The sequence below is a fragment of the Micromesistius poutassou genome (genome assembly GCF_964030765.1).
Source record: "Micromesistius poutassou genome assembly, chromosome: 24".
NCBI classification, from domain to species: Eukaryota; Metazoa; Chordata; class Actinopteri; order Gadiformes; family Gadidae; genus Micromesistius; species Micromesistius poutassou.
This window is the reverse complement of record NC_140294.1, coordinates 5,612,745-5,630,774: the sequence shown is the minus strand read 5'-3', so window position 1 is coordinate 5,630,774 and position 18,030 is coordinate 5,612,745. Positions and strand designations below refer to the sequence as shown.

The following is an 18,030-nucleotide window of genomic DNA, read 5'->3' as shown; positions in this document are numbered from 1 at the left end:
TATATTTATCCTGAAAAACGAGTTTATTTATCATTTGTGCTAACGCAGCTTCTCTTGGGATTATCTGGTTCATTCAGAAAAATACAGCATCGTTTTTATTTGCCATCAAAACGTATCCCATAATTCTGAGATACTTAACTCGTTGATTCAGAAAAGCATGCAGTGAATGCATTACGCTGCCCCAATAAACTCACACTGGCGCGTCTGAATAAACCGGTGACCAAGAACGCTCTCCTCATTATGCCGTCACAAACCCAGGCAGCCTTACCAACAGAACTCACAGGCAATATAAGCAGGACAGAGCCAGATTCTGCTCAGTTCTTCTCGGACCTCATGAGCGACAGGTAGGCAAATATCCTCAGATAGCGCAATTATTATCCGATTGAATAGTTTTTGATATTTCACTATCCTCTAAGTTATAATATCAGGTATCATGTTCTGTTGTGTGTGTGTGTGTGTGTGTGTGTGTGTGTGTGTGCGCGTGCGCGTGTGTGTGTGTGTGCGCGCCTGAAGGTTGTCGAAATGTAGAGCTCTCGTCGCAGCTCTCTGGTGCTCCCTGCTGGCAGTCTCACTATACTGTCCGCGTGTTTCACAAAAAGATTTTGGAGAGACGTTGTCAGTGTCTGTATGTTGCTTCAATTCTCCCAAACAGTTGGCGGTAAAGATCCGGCCACGGTAAACAATTGCAGGCAAAAAGCTCGAGATGAAAAGAAAAAGCTTACAGCACCTGGTATTCCCAGGCGGTCTCCCATCCAAGTACTAACCAGGCCCGACCCTGCTTAGCTTCCGAGATCAGACGAGATCGGGCGTGTTCAGGGTGGTATGGCCGTAAGCAATTCTACCCGTCGCCAAACACGCTTTTATACGCAGGAGCACATTAGGAGTGGGCCAGGGGTCGCACTTGTACAGAAACAATGATTAGTTATACCACAATGAATAGATGAATGAAGGAATACGTTATTCCAGACTCAAAGCTCCGTATAAAAACGCAATGCAATACACTGCGTATGCGTTTGTGTAAACGTTTGAAGAAACGTAGCGCTCCAACACCTGGGGTGCGATTGCAGGCATTCGTAGCTGTTTTTTCTTTAGAACAACCTAATCAGGGGAGAGCGCGAACGCAGTCCCCCACTACCAGAAATTATGCAATCGAGATTCCCACATTTGGGGAATTCGCACGGGTCAGCAACAGCCTCAGTGCAATGGCTGAGCCTCGCTATGGGTGAACCACCTTCTTGATCATGGTATCTCCCTTGCCAGGTAAGTATGAGTTGTGAGCGTTCAGGGTGGCTACACGTTGCCCACGCGTGCTCCCGTGGGGGACGGTTGCAAAGCATTCTGCAAAGGGACGAGATACACTGGAACACAAAGTGTTGGCAACATTCCTGCACGTCTAGACTGTATAGACACTGTAGACCACCGATCACACGTTTTTAACTTGCATCTGAAATCAGCGTGGGTGGAAGCAAAACGACAGCAAACCTGGAGATCAGAGTTATTTGAACACTACAATGTATTATTGTTTATATAAATATATACATAGCCTATAACAGAATCCCGTTGGAATAAATGTTCATGGTGCGTTTTCATACGCACGTTTAAACTGTAAATGATCCATGTCACTTTGTTGTCTCAAACGCGGACGGGTGTAGCATCAGCAGGAGATGCCTTTTGATTTGAACAGTCATAGGAGGGTGCACCGGTCCTGGAGGTACTGCAATACCAGGTCGATGCGTGGAGTGGACGGAGCAAGCCCCTTTTCCATCTCCAAGTTCCAAAAATCAATTTAATATATGGTCCCCGGGTAGAGGACGTATCAGATATTAAACTGATAAGAACAGATACTACACTTGATCTTAGCCAAAAGGCCGAGAAGCGATACCCACACATGGTCAGGCCTAGAGGCCACCTTCCCAGACACGACGCTCTGCTTGGCGGTTTAACAGCGAGAACAGCCTCAGCCTATACAAATTCAAAAGGACCACTAGGCGTCCACCACACATAGCGTGTTGTCAAGACTATATTTATCCTGAAAAACTAAACGAGTTTATTTATCATTTGTGCTAACGCAGCTTCTCTTGGGATTATCTGGTTCATTCAGAAAAATACAGCATCGTTTTTATTTGCCATCAAAACGTATCCCATAATTCTGAGATACTTAACTCGTTGATTCAGAAAAGCATGCAGTGAATGCATTACGCTGCCCCAATAAACTCACACTGGCGCGTCTGAATAAACCGGTGACCAAGAACGCTCTCCTCATTATGCCGTCACAAACCCAGGCAGCCTTACCAACAGAACTCACATGCAATATAAGCAGGACAGAGCCAGATTCTGCTCAGTTCTTCTCGGACCTCATGAGCGACAGGTAGGCAAATATCCTCAGATAGCGCAATTATTATCCGATTGAATAGTTTTTGATATTTCACTATCCTCTAAGTTATAATATCAGGTATCATGTTCTGTTGTGTGTGTGTGTGTGTGTGTGTGTGTGTGTGTGTGTGTGTGTGTGTGTGTGTGTGTGTGTGTGTGTGTGTGTGTGTGTGTGTGTGTGTGTGTGTGTGTGTGTGTGTGTGTGTGTGTGTGTGTGTGTGTGTGTGTGTGTGTGTGTGTGTGTGTGTGTGTGTGTGCGCGCCTGAAGGTTGTCGAAATGTAGAGCTCTCGTCGCAGCTCTCTGGTGCTCCCTGCTGGCAGTCTCACTATACTGTCCGCGTGTTTCACAAAAAGATTTTGGAGAGACGTTGTCAGTGTCTGTATGTTGCTTCAATTCTCCCAAACAGTTGGCGGTAAAGATCCGGCCACGGTAAACAATTGCAGGCAAAAAGCTCGAGATGAAAAGAAAAAGCTTACAGCACCTGGTATTCCCAGGCGGTCTCCCATCCAAGTACTAACCAGGCCCGACCCTGCTTAGCTTCCGAGATCAGACGAGATCGGGCGTGTTCAGGGTGGTATGGCCGTAAGCAATTCTACCCGTCGCCAAACACGCTTTTATACGCAGGAGCACATTAGGAGTGGGCCAGGGGTCGCACTTGTACAGAAACAATGATTAGTTATACCACAATGAATAGATGAATGAAGGAATACGTTATTCCAGACTCAAAGCTCCGTATAAAAACGCAATGCAATACACTGCGTATGCGTTTGTGTAAACGTTTGAAGAAACGTAGCGCTCCAACACCTGGGGTGCGATTGCAGGCATTCGTAGCTGTTTTTTCTTTAGAACAACCTAATCAGGGGAGAGCGCGAACGCAGTCCCCCACTACCAGAAATTATGCAATCGAGATTCCCACATTTGGGGAATTCGCACGGGTCAGCAACAGCCTCAGTGCAATGGCTGAGCCTCGCTATGGGTGAACCACCTTCTTGATCATGGTATCTCCCTTGCCAGGTAAGTATGAGTTGTGAGCGTTCAGGGTGGCTACACGTTGCCCACGCGTGCTCCCGTGGGGGACGGTTGCAAAGCATTCTGCAAAGGGACGAGATACACTGGAACACAAAGTGTTGGCAACATTCCTGCACGTCTAGACTGTATAGACACTGTAGACCACCGATCACACGTTTTTAACTTGCATCTGAAATCAGCGTGGGTGGAAGCAAAACGACAGCAAACCTGGAGATCAGAGTTATTTGAACACTACAATGTATTATTGTTTATATAAATATATACATAGCCTATAACAGAATCCCGTTGGAATAAATGTTCATGGTGCGTTTTCATACGCACGTTTAAACTGTAAATGATCCATGTCACTTTGTTGTCTCAAACGCGGACGGGTGTAGCATCAGCAGGAGATGCCTTTTGATTTGAACAGTCATAGGAGGGTGCACCGGTCCTGGAGGTACTGCAATACCAGGTCGATGCGTGGAGTGGACGGAGCAAGCCCCTTTTCCATCTCCAAGTTCCAAAAATCAATTTAATATATGGTCCCCGGGTAGGGGACGTATCAGATATTAAACTGATAAGAACAGATACTACACTTGATCTTAGCCAAAAGGCCGAGAAGCGATACCCACACATGGTCAGGCCTAGAGGCCACCTTCCCAGACACGACGCTCTGCTTGGCGGTTTAACAGCGAGAACAGCCTCAGCCTATACAAATTCAAAAGGACCACTAGGCGTCCACCACACATAGCGTGTTGTCAAGACTATATTTATCCTGAAAAACGAGTTTATTTATCATTTGTGCTAACGCAGCTTCTCTTGGGATTATCTGGTTCATTCAGAAAAATACAGCATCGTTTTTATTTGCCATCAAAACGTATCCCATAATTCTGAGATACTTAACTCGTTGATTCAGAAAAGCATGCAGTGAATGCATTACGCTGCCCCAATAAACTCACACTGGCGCGTCTGAATAAACCGGTGACCAAGAACGCTCTCCTCATTATGCCGTCACAAACCCAGGCAGCCTTACCAACAGAACTCACAGGCAATATAAGCAGGACAGAGCCAGATTCTGCTCAGTTCTTCTCGGACCTCATGAGCGACAGGTAGGCAAATATCCTCAGATAGCGCAATTATTATCCGATTGAATAGTTTTTGATATTTCACTATCCTCTAAGTTATAATATCAGGTATCATGTTCTGTTGTGTGTGTGTGTGTGTGTGTGTGTGTGTGCGCGTGCGCGTGTGTGTGTGTGTGTGTGCGCGCCTGAAGGTTGTCGAAATGTAGAGCTCTCGTCGCAGCTCTCTGGTGCTCCCTGCTGGCAGTCTCACTATACTGTCCGCGTGTTTCACAAAAAGATTTTGGAGAGACGTTGTCAGTGTCTGTATGTTGCTTCAATTCTCCCAAACAGTTGGCGGTAAAGATCCGGCCACGGTAAACAATTGCAGGCAAAAAGCTCGAGATGAAAAGAAAAAGCTTACAGCACCTGGTATTCCCAGGCGGTCTCCCATCCAAGTACTAACCAGGCCCGACCCTGCTTAGCTTCCGAGATCAGACGAGATCGGGCGTGTTCAGGGTGGTATGGCCGTAAGCATTTCTACCCGTCGCCAAACACGCTTTTATACGCAGGAGCACATTAGGAGTGGGCCAGGGGTCGCACTTGTACAGAAACAATGATTAGTTATACCACAATGAATAGATGAATGAAGGAATACGTTATTCCAGACTCAAAGCTCCGTATAAAAACGCAATGCAATACACTGCGTATGCGTTTGTGTAAACGTTTGAAGAAACGTAGCGCTCCAACACCTGGGGTGCGATTGCAGGCATTCGTAGCTGTTTTTTCTTTAGAACAACCTAATCAGGGGAGAGCGCGAACGCAGTCCCCCACTACCAGAAATTATGCAATCGAGATTCCCACATTTGGGGAATTCGCACGGGTCAGCAACAGCCTCAGTGCAATGGCTGAGCCTCGCTATGGGTGAACCACCTTCTTGATCATGGTATCTCCCTTGCCAGGTAAGTATGAGTTGTGAGCGTTCAGGGTGGCTACACGTTGCCCACGCGTGCTCCCGTGGGGGACGGTTGCAAAGCATTCTGCAAAGGGACGAGATACACTGGAACACAAAGTGTTGGCAACATTCCTGCACGTCTAGACTGTATAGACACTGTAGACCACCGATCACACGTTTTTAACTTGCATCTGAAATCAGCGTGGGTGGAAGCAAAACGACAGCAAACCTGGAGATCAGAGTTATTTGAACACTACAATGTATTATTGTTTATATAAATATATACATAGCCTATAACAGAATCCCGTTGGAATAAATGTTCATGGTGCGTTTTCATACGCACGTTTAAACTATAAATGATCCATGTCACTTTGTTGTCTCAAACGCGGACGGGTGTAGCATCAGCAGGAGATGCCTTTTGATTTGAACAGTCATAGGAGGGTGCACCGGTCCTGGAGGTACTGCAATACCAGGTCGATGCGTGGAGTGGACGGAGCAAGCCCCTTTTCCATCTCCAAGTTCCAAAAATCAATTTAATATATGGTCCCCGGGTAGGGGACGTATCAGATATTAAACTGATAAGAACAGATACTACACTTGATCTTAGCCAAAAGGCCGAGAAGCGATACCCACACATGGTCAGGCCTAGAGGCCACCTTCCCAGACACGACGCTCTGCTTGGCGGTTTAACAGCGAGAACAGCCTCAGCCTATACAAATTCAAAAGGACCACTAGGCGTCCACCACACATAGCGTGTTGTCAAGACTATATTTATCCTGAAAAACTAAACGAGTTTATTTATCATTTGTGCTAACGCAGCTTCTCTTGGGATTATCTGGTTCATTCAGAAAAATACAGCATCGTTTTTATTTGCCATCAAAACGTATCCCATAATTCTGAGATACTTAACTCGTTGATTCAGAAAAGCATGCAGTGAATGCATTACGCTGCCCCAATAAACTCACACTGGCGCGTCTGAATAAACCGGTGACCAAGAACGCTCTCCTCATTATGCCGTCACAAACCCAGGCAGCCTTACCAACAGAACTCACATGCAATATAAGCAGGACAGAGCCAGATTCTGCTCAGTTCTTCTCGGACCTCATGAGCGACAGGTAGGCAAATATCCTCAGATAGCGCAATTATTATCCGATTGAATAGTTTTTGATATTTCACTATCCTCTAAGTTATAATATCAGGTATCATGTTCTGTTGTGTGTGTGTGTGTGTGTGTGTGTGTGTGTGTGTGTGTGTGTGTGTGTGTGTGTGTGTGTGTGTGTGTGTGTGTGTGTGTGTGTGTGTGTGTGTGTGTGTGTGTGTGTGTGTGTGTGTGTGTGTGTGTGTGTGTGTGTGTGTGTGTGTGTGTGTGTGTGTGCGCGCCTGAAGGTTGTCGAAATGTAGAGCTCTCGTCGCAGCTCTCTGGTGCTCCCTGCTGGCAGTCTCACTATACTGTCCGCGTGTTTCACAAAAAGATTTTGGAGAGACGTTGTCAGTGTCTGTATGTTGCTTCAATTCTCCCAAACAGTTGGCGGTAAAGATCCGGCCACGGTAAACAATTGCAGGCAAAAAGCTCGAGATGAAAAGAAAAAGCTTACAGCACCTGGTATTCCCAGGCGGTCTCCCATCCAAGTACTAACCAGGCCCGACCCTGCTTAGCTTCCGAGATCAGACGAGATCGGGCGTGTTCAGGGTGGTATGGCCGTAAGCAATTCTACCCGTCGCCAAACACGCTTTTATACGCAGGAGCACATTAGGAGTGGGCCAGGGGTCGCACTTGTACAGAAACAATGATTAGTTATACCACAATGAATAGATGAATGAAGGAATACGTTATTCCAGACTCAAAGCTCCGTATAAAAACGCAATGCAATACACTGCGTATGCGTTTGTGTAAACGTTTGAAGAAACGTAGCGCTCCAACACCTGGGGTGCGATTGCAGGCATTCGTAGCTGTTTTTTCTTTAGAACAACATAATCAGGGGAGAGCGCGAACGCAGTCCCCCACTACCAGAAATTATGCAATCGAGATTCCCACATTTGGGGAATTCGCACGGGTCAGCAACAGCCTCAGTGCAATGGCTGAGCCTCGCTATGGGTGAACCACCTTCTTGATCATGGTATCTCTCTTGCCAGGTAAGTATGAGTTGTGAGCGTTCAGGGTGGCTACACGTTGCCCACGCGTGCTCCCGTGGGGGACGGTTGCAAAGCATTCTGCAAAGGGACGAGATACACTGGAACACAAAGTGTTGGCAACATTCCTGCACGTCTAGACTGTATAGACACTGTAGACCACCGATCACACGTTTTTAACTTGCATCTGAAATCAGCGTGGGTGGAAGCAAAACGACAGCAAACCTGGAGATCAGAGTTATTTGAACACTACAATGTATTATTGTTTATATAAATATATACATAGCCTATAACAGAATCCCGTTGGAATAAATGTTCATGGTGCGTTTTCATACGCACGTTTAAACTGTAAATGATCCATGTCACTTTGTTGTCTCAAACGCGGACGGGTGTAGCATCAGCAGGAGATGCCTTTTGATTTGAACAGTCATAGGAGGGTGCACCGGTCCTGGAGGTACTGCAATACCAGGTCGATGCGTGGAGTGGACGGAGCAAGCCCCTTTTCCATCTCCAAGTTCCAAAAATCAATTTAATATATGGTCCCCGGGTAGGGGACGTATCAGATATTAAACTGATAAGAACAGATACTACACTTGATCTTAGCCAAAAGGCCGAGAAGCGATACCCACACATGGTCAGGCCTAGAGGCCACCTTCCCAGACACGACGCTCTGCTTGGCGGTTTAACAGCGAGAACAGCCTCAGCCTATCCAAATTCAAAAGGACCACTAGGCGTCCACCACACATAGCGTGTTGTCAAGACTATATTTATCCTGAAAAACGAGTTTATTTATCATTTGTGCTAACGCAGCTTCTCTTGGGATTATCTGGTTCATTCAGAAAAATACAGCATCGTTTTTATTTGCCATCAAAACGTATCCCATAATTCTGAGATACTTAACTCGTTGATTCAGAAAAGCATGCAGTGAATGCATTACGCTGCCCCAATAAACTCACACTGGCGCGTCTGAATAAACCGGTGACCAAGAACGCTCTCCTCATTATGCCGTCACAAACCCAGGCAGCCTTACCAACAGAACTCACAGGCAATATAAGCAGGACAGAGCCAGATTCTGCTCAGTTCTTCTCGGACCTCATGAGCGACAGGTAGGCAAATATCCTCAGATAGCGCAATTATTATCCGATTGAATAGTTTTTGATATTTCACTATCCTCTAAGTTATAATATCAGGTATCATGTTCTGTTGTGTGTGTGTGTGTGTGTGTGTGTGTGTGTGCGCGTGCGCGTGTGTGTGTGTGTGCGCGCCTGAAGGTTGTCGAAATGTAGAGCTCTCGTCGCAGCTCTCTGGTGCTCCCTGCTGGCAGTCTCACTATACTGTCCGCGTGTTTCACAAAAAGATTTTGGAGAGACGTTGTCAGTGTCTGTATGTTGCTTCAATTCTCCCAAACAGTTGGCGGTAAAGATCCGGCCACGGTAAACAATTGCAGGCAAAAAGCTCGAGATGAAAAGAAAAAGCTTACAGCACCTGGTATTCCCAGGCGGTCTCCCATCCAAGTACTAACCAGGCCCGACCCTGCTTAGCTTCCGAGATCAGACGAGATCGGGCGTGTTCAGGGTGGTATGGCCGTAAGCAATTCTACCCGTCGCCAAACACGCTTTTATACGCAGGAGCACATTAGGAGTGGGCCAGGGGTCGCACTTGTACAGAAACAATGATTAGTTATACCACAATGAATAGATGAATGAAGGAATACGTTATTCCAGACTCAAAGCTCCGTATAAAAACGCAATGCAATACACTGCGTATGCGTTTGTGTAAACGTTTGAAGAAACGTAGCGCTCCAACACCTGGGGTGCGATTGCAGGCATTCGTAGCTGTTTTTTCTTTAGAACAACATAATCAGGGGAGAGCGCGAACGCAGTCCCCCACTACCAGAAATTATGCAATCGAGATTCCCACATTTGGGGAATTCGCACGGGTCAGCAACAGCCTCAGTGCAATGGCTGAGCCTCGCTATGGGTGAACCACCTTCTTGATCATGGTATCTCCCTTGCCAGGTAAGTATGAGTTGTGAGCGTTCAGGGTGGCTACACGTTGCCCACGCGTGCTCCCGTGGGGGACGGTTGCAAAGCATTCTGCAAAGGGACGAGATACACTGGAACACAAAGTGTTGGCAACATTCCTGCACGTCTAGACTGTATAGACACTGTAGACCACCGATCACACGTTTTTAACTTGCATCTGAAATCAGCGTGGGTGGAAGCAAAACGACAGCAAACCTGGAGATCAGAGTTATTTGAACACTACAATGTATTATTGTTTATATAAATATATACATAGCCTATAACAGAATCCCGTTGGAATAAATGTTCATGGTGCGTTTTCATACGCACGTTTAAACTGTAAATGATCCATGTCACTTTGTTGTCTCAAACGCGGACGGGTGTAGCATCAGCAGGAGATGCCTTTTGATTTGAACAGTCATAGGAGGGTGCACCGGTCCTGGAGGTACTGCAATACCAGGTCGATGCGTGGAGTGGACGGAGCAAGCCCCTTTTCCATCTCCAAGTTCCAAAAATCAATTTAATATATGGTCCCCGGGTAGGGGACGTATCAGATATTAAACTGATAAGAACAGATACTACACTTGATCTTAGCCAAAAGGCCGAGAAGCGATACCCACACATGGTCAGGCCTAGAGGCCACCTTCCCAGACACGACGCTCTGCTTGGCGGTTTAACAGCGAGAACAGCCTCAGCCTATACAAATTCAAAAGGACCACTAGGCGTCCACCACACATAGCGTGTTGTCAAGACTATATTTATCCTGAAAAACGAGTTTATTTATCATTTGTGCTAACGCAGCTTCTCTTGGGATTATCTGGTTCATTCAGAAAAATACAGCATCGTTTTTATTTGCCATCAAAACGTATCCCATAATTCTGAGATACTTAACTCGTTGATTCAGAAAAGCATGCAGTGAATGCATTACGCTGCCCCAATAAACTCACACTGGCGCGTCTGAATAAACCGGTGACCAAGAACGCTCTCCTCATTATGCCGTCACAAACCCAGGCAGCCTTACCAACAGAACTCACAGGCAATATAAGCAGGACAGAGCCAGATTCTGCTCAGTTCTTCTCGGACCTCATGAGCGACAGGTAGGCAAATATCCTCAGATAGCGCAATTATTATCCGATTGAATAGTTTTTGATATTTCACTATCCTCTAAGTTATAATATCAGGTATCATGTTCTGTTGTGTGTGTGTGTGTGTGTGTGTGTGTGTGTGTGTGCGCGTGCGCGTGTGTGTGTGTGTGTGTGCGCGCCTGAAGGTTGTCGAAATGTAGAGCTCTCGTCGCAGCTCTCTGGTGCTCCCTGCTGGCAGTCTCACTATACTGTCCGCGTGTTTCACAAAAAGATTTTGGAGAGACGTTGTCAGTGTCTGTATGTTGCTTCAATTCTCCCAAACAGTTGGCGGTAAAGATCCGGCCACGGTAAACAATTGCAGGCAAAAAGCTCGAGATGAAAAGAAAAAGCTTACAGCACCTGGTATTCCCAGGCGGTCTCCCATCCAAGTACTAACCAGGCCCGACCCTGCTTAGCTTCCGAGATCAGACGAGATCGGGCGTGTTCAGGGTGGTATGGCCGTAAGCAATTCTACCCGTCGCCAAACACGCTTTTATACGCAGGAGCACATTAGGAGTGGGCCAGGGGTCGCACTTGTACAGAAACAATGATTAGTTATACCACAATGAATAGATGAATGAAGGAATACGTTATTCCAGACTCAAAGCTCCGTATAAAAACGCAATGCAATACACTGCGTATGCGTTTGTGTAAACGTTTGAAGAAACGTAGCGCTCCAACACCTGGGGTGCGATTGCAGGCATTCGTAGCTGTTTTTTCTTTAGAACAACATAATCAGGGGAGAGCGCGAACGCAGTCCCCCACTACCAGAAATTATGCAATCGAGATTCCCACATTTGGGGAATTCGCACGGGTCAGCAACAGCCTCAGTGCAATGGCTGAGCCTCGCTATGGGTGAACCACCTTCTTGATCATGGTATCTCTCTTGCCAGGTAAGTATGAGTTGTGAGCGTTCAGGGTGGCTACACGTTGCCCACGCGTGCTCCCGTGGGGGACGGTTGCAAAGCATTCTGCAAAGGGACGAGATACACTGGAACACAAAGTGTTGGCAACATTCCTGCACGTCTAGACTGTATAGACACTGTAGACCACCGATCACACGTTTTTAACTTGCATCTGAAATCAGCGTGGGTGGAAGCAAAACGACAGCAAACCTGGAGATCAGAGTTATTTGAACACTACAATGTATTATTGTTTATATAAATATATACATAGCCTATAACAGAATCCCGTTGGAATAAATGTTCATGGTGCGTTTTCATACGCACGTTTAAACTGTAAATGATCCATGTCACTTTGTTGTCTCAAACGCGGACGGGTGTAGCATCAGCAGGAGATGCCTTTTGATTTGAACAGTCATAGGAGGGTGCACCGGTCCTGGAGGTACTGCAATACCAGGTCGATGCGTGGAGTGGACGGAGCAAGCCCCTTTTCCATCTCCAAGTTCCAAAAATCAATTTAATATATGGTCCCCGGGTAGGGGACGTATCAGATATTAAACTGATAAGAACAGATACTACACTTGATCTTAGCCAAAAGGCCGAGAAGCGATACCCACACATGGTCAGGCCTAGAGGCCACCTTCCCAGACACGACGCTCTGCTTGGCGGTTTAACAGCGAGAACAGCCTCAGCCTATCCAAATTCAAAAGGACCACTAGGCGTCCACCACACATAGCGTGTTGTCAAGACTATATTTATCCTGAAAAACGAGTTTATTTATCATTTGTGCTAACGCAGCTTCTCTTGGGATTATCTGGTTCATTCAGAAAAATACAGCATCGTTTTTATTTGCCATCAAAACGTATCCCATAATTCTGAGATACTTAACTCGTTGATTCAGAAAAGCATGCAGTGAATGCATTACGCTGCCCCAATAAACTCACACTGGCGCGTCTGAATAAACCGGTGACCAAGAACGCTCTCCTCATTATGCCGTCACAAACCCAGGCAGCCTTACCAACAGAACTCACAGGCAATATAAGCAGGACAGAGCCAGATTCTGCTCAGTTCTTCTCGGACCTCATGAGCGACAGGTAGGCAAATATCCTCAGATAGCGCAATTATTATCCGATTGAATAGTTTTTGATATTTCACTATCCTCTAAGTTATAATATCAGGTATCATGTTCTGTTGTGTGTGTGTGTGTGTGTGTGTGTGTGTGTGCGCGTGCGCGTGTGTGTGTGTGTGCGCGCCTGAAGGTTGTCGAAATGTAGAGCTCTCGTCGCAGCTCTCTGGTGCTCCCTGCTGGCAGTCTCACTATACTGTCCGCGTGTTTCACAAAAAGATTTTGGAGAGACGTTGTCAGTGTCTGTATGTTGCTTCAATTCTCCCAAACAGTTGGCGGTAAAGATCCGGCCACGGTAAACAATTGCAGGCAAAAAGCTCGAGATGAAAAGAAAAAGCTTACAGCACCTGGTATTCCCAGGCGGTCTCCCATCCAAGTACTAACCAGGCCCGACCCTGCTTAGCTTCCGAGATCAGACGAGATCGGGCGTGTTCAGGGTGGTATGGCCGTAAGCAATTCTACCCGTCGCCAAACACGCTTTTATACGCAGGAGCACATTAGGAGTGGGCCAGGGGTCGCACTTGTACAGAAACAATGATTAGTTATACCACAATGAATAGATGAATGAAGGAATACGTTATTCCAGACTCAAAGCTCCGTATAAAAACGCAATGCAATACACTGCGTATGCGTTTGTGTAAACGTTTGAAGAAACGTAGCGCTCCAACACCTGGGGTGCGATTGCAGGCATTCGTAGCTGTTTTTTCTTTAGAACAACATAATCAGGGGAGAGCGCGAACGCAGTCCCCCACTACCAGAAATTATGCAATCGAGATTCCCACATTTGGGGAATTCGCACGGGTCAGCAACAGCCTCAGTGCAATGGCTGAGCCTCGCTATGGGTGAACCACCTTCTTGATCATGGTATCTCCCTTGCCAGGTAAGTATGAGTTGTGAGCGTTCAGGGTGGCTACACGTTGCCCACGCGTGCTCCCGTGGGGGACGGTTGCAAAGCATTCTGCAAAGGGACGAGATACACTGGAACACAAAGTGTTGGCAACATTCCTGCACGTCTAGACTGTATAGACACTGTAGACCACCGATCACACGTTTTTAACTTGCATCTGAAATCAGCGTGGGTGGAAGCAAAACGACAGCAAACCTGGAGATCAGAGTTATTTGAACACTACAATGTATTATTGTTTATATAAATATATACATAGCCTATAACAGAATCCCGTTGGAATAAATGTTCATGGTGCGTTTTCATACGCACGTTTAAACTGTAAATGATCCATGTCACTTTGTTGTCTCAAACGCGGACGGGTGTAGCATCAGCAGGAGATGCCTTTTGATTTGAACAGTCATAGGAGGGTGCACCGGTCCTGGAGGTACTGCAATACCAGGTCGATGCGTGGAGTGGACGGAGCAAGCCCCTTTTCCATCTCCAAGTTCCAAAAATCAATTTAATATATGGTCCCCGGGTAGGGGACGTATCAGATATTAAACTGATAAGAACAGATACTACACTTGATCTTAGCCAAAAGGCCGAGAAGCGATACCCACACATGGTCAGGCCTAGAGGCCACCTTCCCAGACACGACGCTCTGCTTGGCGGTTTAACAGCGAGAACAGCCTCAGCCTATACAAATTCAAAAGGACCACTAGGCGTCCACCACACATAGCGTGTTGTCAAGACTATATTTATCCTGAAAAACGAGTTTATTTATCATTTGTGCTAACGCAGCTTCTCTTGGGATTATCTGGTTCATTCAGAAAAATACAGCATCGTTTTTATTTGCCATCAAAACGTATCCCATAATTCTGAGATACTTAACTCGTTGATTCAGAAAAGCATGCAGTGAATGCATTACGCTGCCCCAATAAACTCACACTGGCGCGTCTGAATAAACCGGTGACCAAGAACGCTCTCCTCATTATGCCGTCACAAACCCAGGCAGCCTTACCAACAGAACTCACAGGCAATATAAGCAGGACAGAGCCAGATTCTGCTCAGTTCTTCTCGGACCTCATGAGCGACAGGTAGGCAAATATCCTCAGATAGCGCAATTATTATCCGATTGAATAGTTTTTGATATTTCACTATCCTCTAAGTTATAATATCAGGTATCATGTTCTGTTGTGTGTGTGTGTGTGTGTGTGTGTGTGTGTGTGTGCGCGTGCGCGTGTGTGTGTGTGTGTGTGCGCGCCTGAAGGTTGTCGAAATGTAGAGCTCTCGTCGCAGCTCTCTGGTGCTCCCTGCTGGCAGTCTCACTATACTGTCCGCGTGTTTCACAAAAAGATTTTGGAGAGACGTTGTCAGTGTCTGTATGTTGCTTCAATTCTCCCAAACAGTTGGCGGTAAAGATCCGGCCACGGTAAACAATTGCAGGCAAAAAGCTCGAGATGAAAAGAAAAAGCTTACAGCACCTGGTATTCCCAGGCGGTCTCCCATCCAAGTACTAACCAGGCCCGACCCTGCTTAGCTTCCGAGATCAGACGAGATCGGGCGTGTTCAGGGTGGTATGGCCGTAAGCAATTCTACCCGTCGCCAAACACGCTTTTATACGCAGGAGCACATTAGGAGTGGGCCAGGGGTCGCACTTGTACAGAAACAATGATTAGTTATACCACAATGAATAGATGAATGAAGGAATACGTTATTCCAGACTCAAAGCTCCGTATAAAAACGCAATGCAATACACTGCGTATGCGTTTGTGTAAACGTTTGAAGAAACGTAGCGCTCCAACACCTGGGGTGCGATTGCAGGCATTCGTAGCTGTTTTTTCTTTAGAACAACATAATCAGGGGAGAGCGCGAACGCAGTCCCCCACTACCAGAAATTATGCAATCGAGATTCCCACATTTGGGGAATTCGCACGGGTCAGCAACAGCCTCAGTGCAATGGCTGAGCCTCGCTATGGGTGAACCACCTTCTTGATCATGGTATCTCCCTTGCCAGGTAAGTATGAGTTGTGAGCGTTCAGGGTGGCTACACGTTGCCCACGCGTGCTCCCGTGGGGGACGGTTGCAAAGCATTCTGCAAAGGGACGAGATACACTGGAACACAAAGTGTTGGCAACATTCCTGCACGTCTAGACTGTATAGACACTGTAGACCACCGATCACACGTTTTTAACTTGCATCTGAAATCAGCGTGGGTGGAAGCAAAACGACAGCAAACCTGGAGATCAGAGTTATTTGAACACTACAATGTATTATTGTTTATATAAATATATACATAGCCTATAACAGAATCCCGTTGGAATAAATGTTCATGGTGCGTTTTCATACGCACGTTTAAACTGTAAATGATCCATGTCACTTTGTTGTCTCAAACGCGGACGGGTCTAGCATCAGCAGGAGATGCCTTTTGATTTGAACAGTCATAGGAGGGTGCACCGGTCCTGGAGGTACTGCAATACCAGGTCGATGCGTGGAGTGGACGGAGCAAGCCCCTTTTCCATCTCCAAGTTCCAAAAATCAATTTAATATATGGTCCCCGGGTAGGGGACGTATCAGATATTAAACTGATAAGAACAGATACTACACTTGATCTTAGCCAAAAGGCCGAGAAGCGATACCCACACATGGTCAGGCCTAGAGGCCACCTTCCCAGACACGACGCTCTGCTTGGCGGTTTAACAGCGAGAACAGCCTCAGCCTATACAAATTCAAAAGGACCACTAGGCGTCCACCACACATAGCGTGTTGTCAAGACTATATTTATCCTGAAAAACGAGTTTATTTATCATTTGTGCTAACGCAGCTTCTCTTGGGATTATCTGGTTCATTCAGAAAAATACAGCATCGTTTTTATTTGCCATCAAAACGTATCCCATAATTCTGAGATACTTAACTCGTTGATTCAGAAAAGCATGCAGTGAATGCATTACGCTGCCCCAATAAACTCACACTGGCGCGTCTGAATAAACCGGTGACCAAGAACGCTCTCCTCATTATGCCGTCACAAACCCAGGCAGCCTTACCAACAGAACTCACAGGCAATATAAGCAGGACAGAGCCAGATTCTGCTCAGTTCTTCTCGGACCTCATGAGCGACAGGTAGGCAAATATCCTCAGATAGCGCAATTATTATCCGATTGAATAGTTTTTGATATTTCACTATCCTCTAAGTTATAATATCAGGTATCATGTTCTGTTGTGTGTGTGTGTGTGTGTGTGTGTGTGTGTGTGTGCGCGTGCGCGTGTGTGTGTGTGTGCGCGCCTGAAGGTTGTCGAAATGTAGAGCTCTCGTCGCAGCTCTCTGGTGCTCCCTGCTGGCAGTCTCACTATACTGTCCGCGTGTTTCACAAAAAGATTTTGGAGAGACGTTGTCAGTGTCTGTATGTTGCTTCAATTCTCCCAAACAGTTGGCGGTAAAGATCCGGCCACGGTAAACAATTGCAGGCAAAAAGCTCGAGATGAAAAGAAAAAGCTTACAGCACCTGGTATTCCCAGGCGGTCTCCCATCCAAGTACTAACCAGGCCCGACCCTGCTTAGCTTCCGAGATCAGACGAGATCGGGCGTGTTCAGGGTGGTATGGCCGTAAGCAATTCTACCCGTCGCCAAACACGCTTTTATACGCAGGAGCACATTAGGAGTGGGCCAGGGGTCGCACTTGTACAGAAACAATGATTAGTTATACCACAATGAATAGATGAATGAAGGAATACGTTATTCCAGACTCAAAGCTCCGTATAAAAACGCAATGCAATACACTGCGTATGCGTTTGTGTAAACGTTTGAAGAAACGTAGCGCTCCAACACCTGGGGTGCGATTGCAGGCATTCGTAGCTGTTTTTTCTTTAGAACAACCTAATCAGGGGAGAGCGCGAACGCAGTCCCCCACTACCAGAAATTATGCAATCGAGATTCCCACATTTGGGGAATTCGCACGGGTCAGCAACAGCCTCAGTGCAATGGCTGAGCCTCGCTATGGGTGAACCACCTTCTTGATCATGGTATCTCCCTTGCCAGGTAAGTATGAGTTGTGAGCGTTCAGGGTGGCTACACGTTGCCCACGCGTGCTCCCGTGGGGGACGGTTGCAAAGCATTCTGCAAAGGGACGAGATACACTGGAACACAAAGTGTTGGCAACATTCCTGCACGTCTAGACTGTATAGACACTGTAGACCACCGATCACACGTTTTTAACTTGCATCTGAAATCAGCGTGGGTGGAAGCAAAACGACAGCAAACCTGGAGATCAGAGTTATTTGAACACTACAATGTATTATTGTTTATATAAATATATACATAGCCTATAACAGAATCCCGTTGGAATAAATGTTCATGGTGCGTTTTCATACGCACGTTTAAACTGTAAATGATCCATGTCACTTTGTTGTCTCAAACGCGGACGGGTGTAGCATCAGCAGGAG

General features: G+C 46.5%; 26 non-coding genes across 26 annotated transcripts; all 26 read right to left on the bottom strand.

Moving 5' to 3' along the window:
- Positions 1 to 715: 715 nt before the first annotated feature.
- On the bottom strand, positions 716 to 834 carry LOC311370143 (5S ribosomal RNA). Its single transcript, XR_014640471.1, has one exon. It is a non-coding gene; the product is annotated as a 5S ribosomal RNA (ribosomal RNA).
- A 269-nt stretch (positions 835 to 1,103) lies between these two features.
- LOC311370347 (U1 spliceosomal RNA) lies at positions 1,104 to 1,268 on the bottom strand. Its single transcript, XR_014640672.1, has one exon. It is a non-coding gene; the product is annotated as a U1 spliceosomal RNA (small nuclear RNA).
- A 421-nt stretch (positions 1,269 to 1,689) lies between these two features.
- On the bottom strand, positions 1,690 to 1,880 carry LOC311369976 (U2 spliceosomal RNA). Its single transcript, XR_014640308.1, has one exon. It is a non-coding gene; the product is annotated as a U2 spliceosomal RNA (small nuclear RNA).
- Positions 1,881 to 2,843: 963 nt separating this feature from the next.
- Positions 2,844 to 2,962, bottom strand: LOC311370142 (5S ribosomal RNA). The gene has a single exon (XR_014640470.1). It is a non-coding gene; the product is annotated as a 5S ribosomal RNA (ribosomal RNA).
- A 269-nt stretch (positions 2,963 to 3,231) lies between these two features.
- LOC311370346 (U1 spliceosomal RNA) lies at positions 3,232 to 3,396 on the bottom strand. Its single transcript, XR_014640671.1, has one exon. It is a non-coding gene; the product is annotated as a U1 spliceosomal RNA (small nuclear RNA).
- A 421-nt stretch (positions 3,397 to 3,817) lies between these two features.
- Positions 3,818 to 4,008, bottom strand: LOC311369941 (U2 spliceosomal RNA). The gene has a single exon (XR_014640273.1). It is a non-coding gene; the product is annotated as a U2 spliceosomal RNA (small nuclear RNA).
- Positions 4,009 to 4,860: 852 nt separating this feature from the next.
- Positions 4,861 to 4,979, bottom strand: LOC311370141 (5S ribosomal RNA). The gene has a single exon (XR_014640469.1). It is a non-coding gene; the product is annotated as a 5S ribosomal RNA (ribosomal RNA).
- Positions 4,980 to 5,248: 269 nt separating this feature from the next.
- On the bottom strand, positions 5,249 to 5,413 carry LOC311370344 (U1 spliceosomal RNA). The gene has a single exon (XR_014640669.1). It is a non-coding gene; the product is annotated as a U1 spliceosomal RNA (small nuclear RNA).
- Positions 5,414 to 5,834: 421 nt separating this feature from the next.
- Positions 5,835 to 6,025, bottom strand: LOC311369940 (U2 spliceosomal RNA). Its single transcript, XR_014640272.1, has one exon. It is a non-coding gene; the product is annotated as a U2 spliceosomal RNA (small nuclear RNA).
- Positions 6,026 to 6,986: 961 nt separating this feature from the next.
- Positions 6,987 to 7,105, bottom strand: LOC311370140 (5S ribosomal RNA). Its single transcript, XR_014640468.1, has one exon. It is a non-coding gene; the product is annotated as a 5S ribosomal RNA (ribosomal RNA).
- A 269-nt stretch (positions 7,106 to 7,374) lies between these two features.
- On the bottom strand, positions 7,375 to 7,539 carry LOC311370413 (U1 spliceosomal RNA). Its single transcript, XR_014640737.1, has one exon. It is a non-coding gene; the product is annotated as a U1 spliceosomal RNA (small nuclear RNA).
- A 421-nt stretch (positions 7,540 to 7,960) lies between these two features.
- Positions 7,961 to 8,151, bottom strand: LOC311369939 (U2 spliceosomal RNA). The gene has a single exon (XR_014640271.1). It is a non-coding gene; the product is annotated as a U2 spliceosomal RNA (small nuclear RNA).
- An 850-nt stretch (positions 8,152 to 9,001) lies between these two features.
- LOC311370139 (5S ribosomal RNA) lies at positions 9,002 to 9,120 on the bottom strand. Its single transcript, XR_014640467.1, has one exon. It is a non-coding gene; the product is annotated as a 5S ribosomal RNA (ribosomal RNA).
- Positions 9,121 to 9,389: 269 nt separating this feature from the next.
- LOC311370343 (U1 spliceosomal RNA) lies at positions 9,390 to 9,554 on the bottom strand. The gene has a single exon (XR_014640668.1). It is a non-coding gene; the product is annotated as a U1 spliceosomal RNA (small nuclear RNA).
- Positions 9,555 to 9,975: 421 nt separating this feature from the next.
- On the bottom strand, positions 9,976 to 10,166 carry LOC311369937 (U2 spliceosomal RNA). Its single transcript, XR_014640269.1, has one exon. It is a non-coding gene; the product is annotated as a U2 spliceosomal RNA (small nuclear RNA).
- Positions 10,167 to 11,024: 858 nt separating this feature from the next.
- Positions 11,025 to 11,143, bottom strand: LOC311370138 (5S ribosomal RNA). The gene has a single exon (XR_014640466.1). It is a non-coding gene; the product is annotated as a 5S ribosomal RNA (ribosomal RNA).
- Positions 11,144 to 11,412: 269 nt separating this feature from the next.
- On the bottom strand, positions 11,413 to 11,577 carry LOC311370411 (U1 spliceosomal RNA). Its single transcript, XR_014640735.1, has one exon. It is a non-coding gene; the product is annotated as a U1 spliceosomal RNA (small nuclear RNA).
- A 421-nt stretch (positions 11,578 to 11,998) lies between these two features.
- On the bottom strand, positions 11,999 to 12,189 carry LOC311369935 (U2 spliceosomal RNA). Its single transcript, XR_014640267.1, has one exon. It is a non-coding gene; the product is annotated as a U2 spliceosomal RNA (small nuclear RNA).
- An 850-nt stretch (positions 12,190 to 13,039) lies between these two features.
- On the bottom strand, positions 13,040 to 13,158 carry LOC311370136 (5S ribosomal RNA). Its single transcript, XR_014640464.1, has one exon. It is a non-coding gene; the product is annotated as a 5S ribosomal RNA (ribosomal RNA).
- Positions 13,159 to 13,427: 269 nt separating this feature from the next.
- Positions 13,428 to 13,592, bottom strand: LOC311370341 (U1 spliceosomal RNA). The gene has a single exon (XR_014640666.1). It is a non-coding gene; the product is annotated as a U1 spliceosomal RNA (small nuclear RNA).
- Positions 13,593 to 14,013: 421 nt separating this feature from the next.
- Positions 14,014 to 14,204, bottom strand: LOC311369934 (U2 spliceosomal RNA). Its single transcript, XR_014640266.1, has one exon. It is a non-coding gene; the product is annotated as a U2 spliceosomal RNA (small nuclear RNA).
- An 858-nt stretch (positions 14,205 to 15,062) lies between these two features.
- On the bottom strand, positions 15,063 to 15,181 carry LOC311370134 (5S ribosomal RNA). The gene has a single exon (XR_014640462.1). It is a non-coding gene; the product is annotated as a 5S ribosomal RNA (ribosomal RNA).
- Positions 15,182 to 15,450: 269 nt separating this feature from the next.
- On the bottom strand, positions 15,451 to 15,615 carry LOC311370340 (U1 spliceosomal RNA). The gene has a single exon (XR_014640665.1). It is a non-coding gene; the product is annotated as a U1 spliceosomal RNA (small nuclear RNA).
- A 421-nt stretch (positions 15,616 to 16,036) lies between these two features.
- LOC311369933 (U2 spliceosomal RNA) lies at positions 16,037 to 16,227 on the bottom strand. Its single transcript, XR_014640265.1, has one exon. It is a non-coding gene; the product is annotated as a U2 spliceosomal RNA (small nuclear RNA).
- Positions 16,228 to 17,081: 854 nt separating this feature from the next.
- LOC311370133 (5S ribosomal RNA) lies at positions 17,082 to 17,200 on the bottom strand. The gene has a single exon (XR_014640461.1). It is a non-coding gene; the product is annotated as a 5S ribosomal RNA (ribosomal RNA).
- A 269-nt stretch (positions 17,201 to 17,469) lies between these two features.
- On the bottom strand, positions 17,470 to 17,634 carry LOC311370339 (U1 spliceosomal RNA). Its single transcript, XR_014640664.1, has one exon. It is a non-coding gene; the product is annotated as a U1 spliceosomal RNA (small nuclear RNA).
- Between the last annotated feature and the right edge of the window lie 396 nt (positions 17,635 to 18,030).